The following is a 13,457-nucleotide window of genomic DNA, read 5'->3' as shown; positions in this document are numbered from 1 at the left end:
TACAGTGGGTCAGTGGCTGAGTTGTTAAAGTCTTGTTGCGTTACCCTCACTACTGTTGGTTCAATCCCTATGGTTGCTTACAATCAGGTTTTGCTATGCGTGGCAAGACTGGTCTTGTCTTCTTGGACATTCCTTCACACAAGGTCTTACTGTTTGCCATTTGAGAGTCCGGTTGTTACGTGAGGCCATAGCTTCTACCATATAAACACATTCATGTGTGCATCTGTTCATTTGAAAAACTATATTGGTTCCAAAAATATGACTCTAGTCCAGTCAAGTTCAGTAAAGTTTAGCACATATAGATATAGTGCCACAAAATAAACACAAATAAAAAGCATTTTTACCATTCTATACATTGTTTACACAGTTATGTCTAGGCTAAGCAACAAACAAAATGCAATTAATTTACCTTAATTAATTGCCTTTCTTATAATTAAACGATTGCATGTTGACAGATAATAAACATTTTGTTTACTTCAATATAATTTCTGTTTTCTTGATGAATTTTAATTTTAATGACTGGTGTCAGCAAATTATGTTACCTCTGCAGAGTGAGGCTTTGGCCTTTTCTGGCTGGCCAGTGAAAAATAAATGTAAAGATACAACCTTGTTCGAATTAATTTTATCAACTTCATCGAACTATGTCTAAGACCACTTGGGCATTCTCATTGAGCCTGTAGGCTGTGCAGCACACCTCAGACCATGAGCACGACTCGCCAGCTCACAATCTAGATGACTATTGGCAAGTGAACATCAACAATATTACTTTTTCGGTAAACTATGCTTTGGACACATATTTATTAATTAACATATTTGCAATGCTTGACTGCCATGCCCTCCTCGTGTCAATTAACAATCTGTCATGACATCCTCGTGACCCCGATTGTTCTATTTCTGTGTTTTTTGGTTTTGGCATTTGAAGAACGTGTGGGAATTGCTGCAGTTGTTGGACTCATTGCCCCTCTCTCTCTCTCTCTCTCTCTCTCACTGCAGTTAGGAACAAACCGGTTGCACAGGCAGCTTCTCCTTTTGTATGCAGCACACAGCTGCAGGTAGCATAATTTGCTGCGGGGTGTGGCTGTGCTGCTGATGCATTGCCCTCTTTAGGAATTTGTAATTTTTTCAGGGTGCTAGCGATAGCACGCTGACTCTTCGCAAATGCCACCATGGGATCTTTAATGTAAACCAACTAATGCTGACAGGTGGGACACCCAGTTTAACATCCATCCAAGGGACGACACACACATTGATGCCTCACTCTGCTTGTGAAACATGACAGTTTATAGGTGGGCCAAGATTAAAACCCAGGACAGACAGCTCATATGTGAGTGTGCAGGCTTTCCTGCCAGTCCACATCAGCAGAAATATCATATGGAAGCTGGAAATTGCAAAATTATTGAGCTCTTTCCCATATTTGTAAATATAGTTGCACAAAACTAAAAAAAACTGAGGTGGGGTGTTGAAAAACTTAGACTAATGAGATGCACATAACTGTGCAAAACACAATGTTTTTCTATTTCTCAACACAACCTTATGAAATCAGAAAGATGACATATCAGTTGTACATGTAGACTGTATACTTATGCATATGTGTTAACTATAATTAACTACAATCAATCTAATTGACAACATGTAGAAGTTTATTAATAATTCGAGAATATCTAAACAATATCATACAAAAATAAATAATTGAAAACTTAAAACTTTAATGCATGTATTCATATAAAATTTTGTCAACATCTCGAATGACAATGAAAGCATTCAAAGTTCCTTTTGGTGTATGTATACATACATATATATATATATATATATATATATATATATATATATATATATATATATATATATATATATATATATATATATATATATATATATATATATATATATATATATATATATATATATATATATATGTATATATATGTATATATATATATGTATATATATGTATATATATATGTATATATATATGTATATATATATATGTATATATATATGTATATATATATATGTATATATATATGTATATATATATGTATGAGTAGGGTAAGAATACTGGTTCTGGCTCACTTTTCCCCATGTAAATGAATGGGGGATTTTCAGCCATGAAATTTTTCTTTTTTTCCCCTGAAAAAATAAATCCCCTTTTTAGCCCAAGGTATATTTATTTGTCTCCCCTTTTAACCTGGAGCCTGGTGTTGGCTTAGTGGTTAGGGTGGTGGCTTGGGATCCCAGGGTCCTGAGTTCAAATCCCGTTGGCTGCTGAATTAACACCAGGGGGTTGACTCAGCCTGCCATCCTTCCGAGGTCGGCGAAATGAGTGCCAGTGTACTGGTCCCGGTGTATGCCCCGGTTAGAATAGGTGTACCATATCCCTGTGTGTCGTAAGAGGCGACCAGGGTTGGTGTCAGGAAGGGCATCCGGCCATAAAACATTGCCTCAAGAAAAAGCCAAACCCCTGCACAGCAGGGAAAAATGGCTGTAAAAATGGCCATTTTTTTATTTCCCCTTTTAACCTAGGGGCTCTCTATTCAAATAACCCATACAACAAGATAAAGATTTGTTAAAGGTGATTCGAAAGAAATATCTGAAACGCCTAAGCCCCGGGACACTCTTTATCAAATAACCAATGCATATTGTTTAGCTCACTCATTGAACCTATAAACATTTGTTCATTTTCAAATTCCTTCAATAGTTTAATTTTCTTTGCACAATAATCCCCATCTAAAATATTGAAAAACAAAACATTTGAATCTTTATATTTTTTAAGATACCCCTTTTGTGCCATTACGAAATGATAAACTTCTCTTAATGATCTCATCTGGCCACCGCCCGAGTTGCAAATCATTTTTGTACATAAACCATGCCAGAAAAAAAGTTTTGTTTCAAATGTTTTCAGTTCATGCCGTGAAAATGAGGAAGTGTTTTTTTGACACGGCCGTGCTGTGTGAATGAGGAAGTGGTTTTGGACTGTCATGCTGTGAAAAAAATAGGAACTATTCTGTGAGACAAGGTCTCGTGTTTATATTTTATCTCAGAACACGAACTGAAAACATTTGAATCAAAACTTTTATGGCGTGGTTTATGTCCAAAAACGATTTGCAACTCGGGCGGTGGCCAGATGAGATCATTAAGAGAAGCTTGTCATTTCCTGTGCCCACACCCAATGATTAAGCAATCTCCTCATCGTTGCTTTATAAGCGGTTCGCCAGACAAAGCTTCTGCCAGACGGGATTTTCATTTTTACAACTGAGGCATGGACGATATTTCTTCCGATGAAGCCAACAGCCCACTACAGAGTTGGTAAGTTTGTGTATGCTTTTCTCTTTGAACGATGAAGCAAATGATTATTAATTAAATCATGATAATTCTGATATATATATATATATATTTTTTCCCTGACAGGGCATTGGAAGAAATTGAGTTCACATATCACGACGTGGTTCATGAAATTAATACTCTTATTGAAGAGATCAATGATTTTAGAAGAGAATTGAAAGACATTTTCAATGAGTGGCATGAAGTCTTATCACGTCCTCTCATCTCGAAGGAATTAAACCAATGGTGAGACACGTGTGTGTGCCTCTCTCTCTGTCTGTCTTTCTACCTACCTCTCTCTGCTCTTATTGAAGAGGCCAATGATTTATAATGACTGGTCTCTGATTTCGAATGAATTAAACCAATGGTGAGGCACGTGTGTGTGTCTATGTGTGTGTGTATGTGTGTGTGTGTGCGTGTGTGTGTGTGTGTGTTGCTTTCCCTGTCTGTCTCTTCATCTATACCCTTGACTTATTTTTTTTTTTTTCAGCACTATCGCACAACATCAGCTGTTGAAGCAATCTTGTACAACACATGATTTTCTGGAGGTAAATATTTCTGAATTATTATTAATATCACTCGTACAACACATGATTTTCTGGAGGTAAATATTTCTGAATTATTATTAATATCACTCTCTCTTTAGAATGTCGCCTTATGTTGGTTGCATCATTAGTTTGGACGTGGTTTTGTCAGTACACTGGAATTCATTTTATTGACCTTGAAAGGATGACAGGCTCCTGGTGTGTTAATTCAGTGGTCAACGAGGCTTATTCATATTACCATGTAATTATCTTTATAGAACCTAATTATTATCCACTTTTTGTTTCAAAACAGAATATGGTGTCTGAGTTTCGAAATCACAAGGCATCTGAAGAAGATTGCTGGGAAAGATTGTACATTCTCGCAAATGAATATTTAATATTTTCAATATTAATAAATTATATTTGTTTTGTTTACAATTACTTGATTCTGAATTACAAGAAAAGAATAAAAGAGATGTAAAGGGGGGGTTGAGGGGGTAGGTGCGCTCCCCCAATGACCCATCACCCCCTCATCCCATCCCTCCCCTCCCCATGTGTGTGTGTGGGGAAGGGTGGGGGTGGGATGAGGGAGGTGGTGGGTCAAAGGTGGGGCGCACAGGGGGGATGAGGGGGTGGGGCTTGTGTGGGCGGGGCTTCGGTGGGGGCTTGTGTGGGTGGGGTGTGTGTGGGAGGGGCTTGTGTGGGCGGGGTGTGTGTGTGTGTGGGTGGGGCTTGTGTGGGCGGGGGTTTATGTGGGTGGAGCTTGTGTGGGAGGGGTTTATGTGTGTAGAGTTTTTGTGTGGAGCTTGTGTAGGCAGGGCTTATGTGGGAGGGGTTTATGTGGGCAGGGTTTATATGGGCAGGGGTTTATGTGGGTGGAGCTTGTGTGGGAGGGGTGAATGTGGATGAGGCTTCTGTGGATGAGGTTTGTGTGGATAAATGGATGGGTGGAGAGATGGGGGGATGGGTGGATGAGTGGAGCTTGTGTGGATGGGTGGATAATTTTTAATTAAATAAACATGTTGTGTGTGTGGGGAACTAATTAACTAATCACTAATTATGTGAATATGATGAATATGGGTGGAGCTTGTGTGGGGTTTGTGTGTGTGAAGCTTGTGTGGAGTTTTTGTGTGGAGGTTGTGTGGAGCTTGTGTGGGGTTTGTGTGGGGTTTGTGTGGGCGGGGCTTCGGTGGGAGGGGCGTGTGTGGGCGGAGTCAAAAAGGGGCGGAGTCAAAAATTTCAATTTATTGGAGCTTGTGGGGGGGTGTGTGGTGGGGCTTGTGTGGGCGGGGGCTTGTGTGGGTGGAGCCAAAAAGGGGCGGAGTCAAAAAATTTCAATTTATCTTTGTCTTTTGTAATTCCTGTGAATAAAATGAACCTAAAATCTCTTCCCCTTCCAAATCATATATCTTATAAGTCCAAGGAACCGTATCTATTACATCAACAATTTTAAAAAGCTCGTTGGTCCATCTTTTCGTATAACCTTTTTCAAAATGAGATTTCCACCTATATATTCTTACGATATCACCAACTTTGAACTTAGGTTTTCTGACATTAATCTCTTTTTCATATTTTAATTTTGTAAATGTTTCTGATGGTTTCATATTTGTTGCCGTGTGAATCGTGTCATTATACTTATCCACAATATCCTGAATAAAAGATGACCATTGTTGTGAACCGAGTTGTGTGAATTTTTTATATAGTCTCTCTTTTAAGGTACGATTAAAACGTTCAACAACAACTGCCTTCCCTTCATTAAAGGTACTGTATAATGTAATACTGTTATTTTTTAGAAAATTCATAAATGTCTTGTTATAAAACTCTCTACCCTCATCAGTCCACAATTTTTTAGGTTTTCTCTTACTTTTATTAAATATCTGTTGAAAAGCTAACATAAGAGTATTACCTGTTTTGTTTTTTAAAGGGACAACCCACACATATCTACTCCTCAAATCAATAACGGTTAAAGCATACTTGTACCCCTTATCATTATTGAGTTCAATCAAATCAGCAGACCAGATATAATCAACTTCCTTGGAATAAACTTTCCTTCTCTGAAACTTTGTGAATATTGGTTTATGTAATTCATCAGCTAATTGCTCTTCAGTCTTAATGGCATCATTAGAGCCTATAAGTTTTTTGAATTTCCAAGTCCAAGTTTCAATTTAGCACTGATCATCTTCTTCACAATGAACCGATCAACTTTTTCTCTCAAGGTTGGATTTTGTATCAGAGACAAATTATACAACATTTCTCTATCGGCTTCATGCTTTTCTTGCAACGTTGTGGTATTCCCATAATCAATATCGTGTCTCATGCACACTTCATCAACTCTATTGATAGGCTTACTCCAGGATTTAGGATTGTCTGCCTCATCTAATCTTTTATCCAAGTTTGTGCCTGGGCCACAGAAAGAATACCCTGGAAGATGTAATTCCCCTGGTATTCCAGTAGTTGTAAATTTACTTCCTGATAAAAACTTTTGGATATCTCCTCCTAGTTTGTGTTGGGAGATAAATTGATTTTTTTTGAACCACACACCGAACATATACCTTTTTGTATAACCCTGTTATTTTTACTTTTAATATATGAAATATTTTTAGTATTAGTTTTCTTTTTACATTTGAGACAATAACTCATTTATTTATGAGAAAAATTCCTGCAGAGTGCAAAAACCTTTTTAGTTTCCAACATGCACATTTGAATCTTAATTTTTAAAACATAAAGAATCCTTAGAAATGCCTTCACTCTCTCCTCCATTTATTTAAGAAAAAAAAAAAAATGAAAAACTTGAATTAAAATCCATATCTTGTCGATGCTAATAGTCTTGTCGAAAGTATTGCAAATAGACTTGTCAATTCTTTCTTTTCCTCCTCGGTGGGTTGAGTTATTTTCTGTAATACCCTTAATCTTTTTTAATCTCACTGGTTTCCATATTTTGATATTTATTTTGTCTCGCTCTTTCGTCCCTCTCCTCCTTCTCTCTCTTCTCTTTTTCCTCCTTCTCTTTCTTCTCCCTCTCCTCCCTCTCCTTCTCTTTCTTCTCCCTCTCCTCCCTCTCTCTCTTCTCTCTCTCCTCCCTCTCTCTCTTCTCTCTTTCCTCCCTCTCTCTCTTCTCCCTCTCCTCCTTCTCTCTCTTCTCTTTTTCCTCCTTCTCTTTCTTCTCCCTCTTCTCCTTTTCCTCCTCTTCCCTCTCTTCTTCAACTCCTTCCTCATCCCTTACTATCCTTGAATCGCTTACACCCCATAGAATATTATACATATATTCATCAGGATTTCTTGTTATTCCTGTATCCAAAATAATTTTTTACAACAGGAAACCAATAAAATTTCTTTTGAATTTCTAAAAGAGCCTTACCTTTTCTTAACTTTATAATTTTTTCATTATTTAACATTCTAATTAAATCTAAAGTTGTCGGTTTATCAACATCAGCATAATGCCAATCTTTTATTGAAAATACCTCATTCTTATGTTGTAGAACATATTTATTAAAATACCGAATACCCTTTTCTTGAAGGTATGCTTGGACACAGAAATGATAATTTTCTTGAAGCCTTCTTGCTGTCATTTATGTATTAGAAATATATGTTAGAACAATATTATGGCACGAAACACCTCCCCATCTTCCCATAGTTAAATCATTTTGTATTTCCTTACTTATTATATATAATCCTGTTTTTTCTGTTTTCATGAGATAAACAAGGGCAAAACCATTATTATATTTACCCTTATTAAATTCTTTTATTTGTTGTTTACTAATTGTAGCCCCACAAAACTCATTCTCGATACCAAGTGGATAATATTCTTCCTTACGAGACTGATTTAATTGTTCCAGGTCTTCGAGGTTAATTTTAAATGACCAATTATACCCTAAATCATTCATATCATACCCCCATTGTTCTATTCTCATACAAACGATACGCCCTTCTTTATAAAAATTTATTTTAATTCGAACTGTGAATTCTGTATGACCTGGAGATAATATCAACACTTCTGTATCTTTGGAATACACGGCTGTTTTATTTAAGGATATATATTGTGATAAATCGCTTAATCTCACCAAGTCATTCGCGTCAGTCGGGCTTGGATAATTTTTTAATTTATAAGCATTTTTCATGTTAATATTTTTGGTTATATTATATTTATGTCGTTCAGCCTGTGCCTTTGTGTAATAATTTGATAAATCAATATCCAGTTCTTGAGATACACCAAAGATAGAACCATCTTTACCAACATAAGTCATTTATATTAGATTAAAAATAATATCATAAAAATTTTTATTTTTGTTGAGTTGAAATAACACATATAGGCATAATTGGCCACAACACTTGGAATTTAATTCTTGGACTTGAAATGTTTGATAAACACCATTCTGTAAGAATTTTATGACTTCAACAGGTGGTGGAAGACCAAAACTATCAAAATAATATTTGTCTTGACTATTAAAAATACAAACCCAATGAGAACCGTTCCCATTATTATCTTCTAAGTTCATAATAATATTCTTTGTATGTTTCGGCACATTTGTTAATTCATCTCTCATACAAATAACCACATTATGAATTTTTAATTTCTTACAATATTTGACAAGTTGTAAATTTGATGTTGTATTCTTTCCAAATTCTTTCAACCACTCATCAATGCTCATTTATTTATTAGAAAGATATAATCCATTACCTCTTTTCGTTAATTTTACACCTGCTTGTGCTATAGAAGAAAGCATATCTCCAACTAGCAATCTCGCTTTATCAGGCAGACCTTCAAGTTTTTCAGCAAAATCGACAATTACACCACTTCCACTAATTTGTTTCTCCAACTCTTTGTTATGTCTTTCCATTTCTTTTTGAGCCTGGAGTTGAGCCTTCCTTTCGTTGGCAGTTTTCACCGCTGTTGAAATACCACCCGTCAATGCTCCAACCGCACTTAAACCAGCAAATAAAGGAATTAGAAATGGGAGAAATCCTCCACTCGTCTCTCTTATTGAATATTTTTTCAACATTGGTTTTGTCATTTTAATTTTAAGTGAGCCAGTGTCATTCAAGATTTTAACCTGTTCTCTTGTGAGAAAAACATCAATTCTTACTGCTCCTTTTCTCTGAATTGTATTAACGTTAATCGTACAAGGCTTTTGATTTTGAACACAAGATGATAGTTTATGAAGATTGATTTGATTAACATATACCCCAGTTGGTACTTTGCCACTCATTTATTTAACAAAAAATTATGTGAGACTAATCATCACACCATTATCTGTATTAATCTGCAATTCTGTTTCTTCCAAAAGCAAACAATATGTATCAACTTCTTCACTCTCTCCTCTTTCAATGTATAGGGAAGTATCCACTCGATTAGACTTTATAGTTTCCTTTTGAGCGCTCAGGTCAAACGCATAGATTGTATACAAACTTTTAAATGCTGTCATATCCAAAATAGGTTCTTTATTTCCATTACTTTCACACACCTTTTGGTAAGACTTGTATGCTTCAGCAAAATCATTTTTTCCCAATTAATTTCCAATCTATCTCGTGGGTAAAATGTTCCATCTAGAGAAACGCGAAGTTGTTTCACCTTAGCATTATCACTCAATGCATTATTCTTATCAGTCGCAGTATCACCATCTGGCTTTTTAAAAATGATCCACAGATATCGTGGCTTTCCTTCCAGAACACCCAAATTCCACGTGTAAGTAGTTTGATTGAGTTTAACGTGTTGACATCTTCTTTTGAGGTATGATACACTGAGTGGTTTCTTTGAGTTAAGTCTTCGATTCAACATCTCTTCTGTTTTAAGATTAGGAGTATATTCACTGATATACCAACTCATTTCCTCAATTACAAATTTATTCTGATCACCAAAAGCACTACCAACACCAAAAAGCAATCGATTTTCATTATCATTCCTTTGTAGTTGAAATCTAATTTTAAGGCCATACAGAACTTTATCATGATCACAAAATCCAAATATACCTTTAAGAGGAACTGCCACAGTAAAACTATTTTCTGCTTTTGTATCATCATTATACATTCCTTTCCTTTGAGTATACCCAGGGTCTGTGTTTGTTCCCGTTGACATATCAGGAATAAAACCTTCGACAGACCCCTTTCCCATTCTATCACTGAATGTATAGAGTGTAAATTTTATCATTTCAGATACAGCAGAGACATAATCAACCGCTTCAACTTCTTGTGTTCCAATATACAAACGCACACTATCAAACATTTTCCAGAAGAAATCATTTACAAGTGTAGCGTTTGTGTTATTCCCAGCCTTAGTGAATTTAAATTTACACAACAAGAAACTTTCGGAGAGATTCAAATAGGTTTGTTGATTATTTATTTCAAAACTTTTTGTACCATTCGTATTCCAGTCTGTTCCAGTTATTGCATTTACCTTGAAGTAATCTTCTTTTTTAGTGGAGTTTGAGATAATAATAGTATCATCCAAATCATAGATACTATCAATTGCTTCCATACTTGTATTTATTTAGGAAAAAAAAAAGATGTTAAAACTTTTGAAACCCTGATCCAAGTATTTGAATTATTTTCTGTCGTTCTTGGGGGGACAACTGAGTTTTGCCTTTCTTAATTTCTTTTATTGCTTGTAATTTATGAGATTCCTTCTGGGCATCTTTTATACTCTTTACAGCACCTGCAACATTTCCCACAGCAGAAGCAGTTGAACCAATTAGATCTTTATGTTTAAGAATAGTTGAACCAATACCCATGAGAGTATCAATTATCCCATCTCCTCTAAATTGATGCCCAACACCCCTTTGTCTCTTAGGTTTATAGTATCCTCTACCAAGATACATACCTTCACCCTTGTAGTATGGGGAAAGGAACATCCCATCCCCTGTAATTATTTTATATTTTCCCAACTCGTGTTTCCTCACAATAACCATCGTATTTATTTATTGGAAAACTTCACGTAGGTGAATTCTGATGGATATAACTTCTCCATTAAAAGAAATCACACGATTATCTTGGTCGGTTATCCTAAAATTTACTCTGTGTATGGTTTTTCCTGACACAGGTAGATAAACCAAATTTTTGGGTTCCATATTGAATTTATAACCAATTGGGGTTGAGTATGCGCTGAATGAAAATATTGTATTTGTTTTTTCCCATCATTATAAGCACCATCAATCAAATCACAGTGAATTAACACCGAATTTATTCCTGAGGATATTTGAATGACATTATCACTGTAATACGTCCCATTAGTTTCAATCTTTTTTGAGGAGAAACCCAGTAACTCTCTAAATGAATTATCAATTGTGAAATCAACCTTGTAGTTATTTTTAACTTTAATCGTTGATTTTGAAGTATGTTTTTGAATGTTTATAACAATATTTTTGGTTCATCACCCTGTTCTTTCATAAGACGAGCAATTTCGGAAGATATTTGAGAAATCTCATATGCTCCGGGTGAGACTGTTATCGTTTTGTATCCACTTCCTGGATTATAACTAAACTTGTCATTTTTCTCGGTTATATTAAATAAGGTATTATAAGTTTCCATGGACAATAAAGATGCCTCATATTCTTTTGTTGTGTCAAGTTGTAGTGGGTATGGGAATGAAGATGTGTGGTCGCTTGTTGTGAAATTGAAACTAAGGATTGTGCTTCTCATCTTATTTAATATGAGATAAAATGTCTTTATATTGATATTTATTAATTATTTTCATGTTCATCAACTGGTCTAAAATGGCTGATGCTTCCTTAAAACAATTGTTATTTCCAGCCTTCTTACTGCCTAACAACAATAACAGTCTATTAACTAATTGCGATGGGTCATTTGGAAGAAAACTAACACCTGAACCAAGGATACTTAAAGCCTGAATAATGTGTTTCTCCTTCTCATTCTTCCTACTTTTACCAGAAAGAATAACCTTATAATTTAGAGTGTTTTGCAGATCAATATATACTCTATCATCATTATTTTCCATATCCAATGGTTTATCAATATACTTTGATTCATCCCTCACAGTTGAACCTAATCTTCCATCTTTTGTGAGAAGAAACATTAATCTTGGAGTTAGTTTAACAGGGGGTTGAGCAGAACCCAAGAACCTTAATTCATCATTAAATATCAATACCTTTTCTTGAACAAGATGAAATATTGCTGATTGTTCTGTTGGAATGAGTCCTGCTTTGGTTTTTGAATCCGCTGAATATTCATTGTTTTGAAGAGCATTCACAATATAATCAGGGGGTCGATTAATCTCTTCCAGTTGTTGAAATAAACCTTCATCATCATATTCTAATTCTCCTAAATGCTCTAATTCTTCCTCCGTCATTTGACTGAAATCTTTTAACATTTGAAGTTTTTTAGGAGTATATTCTACCGTGGGAAATGTGGAAACATCTTTCATTTTTCCTTGGGAAGTTTTTAAAAGTGGTTTAAAAAATTTATCTTGTTTTCTTTCAAATGCTTCTTCGCCCGTTAGTTTCTGTCTGCGTTTCTTCTTTATGTCTTCCTGCTGTTTTACAACTTTTGAAACCAACTCTTGATGTTCCCTAAATCTTCTTGCTCTTTCTTTCGCATCCATTTATTTATTGAAAAATATCATTTAATATCTCATCTTGTTTCACAACAATATATTTATATTTTTCAGTCGTGTGTTTCATGTAATCCCCAAATTCCTTTTTAGTACATAATGTAGAACAATTGTCTCTCCAAAAATTGTTTATATCTATTGAATTTAACTTGAATAAAATAAAAGTATTAGCATTGTTTCTGATGGAACGACGAGGAAGCTGAAAGTACGATTGACTAAGATAAATACAATTACAAGAAGAATGTCTCCCTCTTGTGTAGTAGCTGTCCATTACCGTTTGGTTTCTCTCATTAACACAATCATCAAAGATAACGAGGTTCTTTTTGGATTTATCCAAATCTTGGGGAGACGGTATATCATCCGTATTATCACTCAGAATACAAGTTATCGGTTTTGATTTCTTTTTACATCTCTGTGTATCACAAAATAGTTGTATTATATCTTCAATGTTAAAATCATTTAGGTTTTTTTGAAGTTTAAATAAACCGATTATATCTTCTTTTTGAAGACCAGCATTAAAACCTTGTGAGAGTAGTTGATACTCTGGTTGAAAACTCGACTTTGTGAAAATTATTAAATTATCATAATCTAAAAAGTTGGGAGTGAGGAGCATCTTTAAAAGTTAGCAGGTTTTTCCACATCCACTTGAACCAACTATGAGGCATCTTAATGAATTTGGGAGATTTTTATGGTTGTCAAATTTTATCTTATTTTCCCAAATAGGTAAAAAATCATTCATTTATATATTTGGAAAACAGGTTATTTAATTTATTCTTGGCTTTTTCGAAATTCTATATTTTATCCTAAGTTCAGGTTTAATTTCAAGATAATCCATTATTTTATTTATGCAATATCTTGTGTTGATATTTCCCTGAAAATCACATCCATGAATAAGATATAACAACAATCCTTTGAACATTTCTCTAATACGTTCAGTTTCTTCCCTTGTAAGGAAAGGTGTGTTCTCACCCTCGTTCTTTACATTCATTTCTCGAATCAATCTTGTAAAGTAATTCATTTTTGGTGTAAATCTAAAAGAATTATTTTCCTTT

General features: G+C 34.9%; 1 long non-coding RNA gene across 1 annotated transcript; it reads left to right on the top strand.

Moving 5' to 3' along the window:
* Nucleotides 1-2,057: 2,057 nt before the first annotated feature.
* Nucleotides 2,058-4,316, top strand: LOC147035200 (uncharacterized). Its single transcript, XR_015061666.1, has 3 exons — nt 2,058-3,567; nt 3,812-3,869; nt 4,159-4,316. It is a non-coding gene; the product is annotated as an uncharacterized LOC147035200 (long non-coding RNA).
* The last annotated feature ends 9,141 nt before the right edge of the window (nt 4,317-13,457 follow it).

Source organism: Eptatretus burgeri, chromosome 1, assembly GCF_056783735.1.
Source record: "Eptatretus burgeri isolate ZD-2024b chromosome 1, Ebu_testis_v1, whole genome shotgun sequence".
NCBI lineage: Eukaryota > Metazoa > Chordata > Myxini > Myxiniformes > Myxinidae > Eptatretus > Eptatretus burgeri.
Note: the sequence above shows the minus strand (reverse complement) of the source record. Positions and strands in the feature narration are given on the sequence as shown.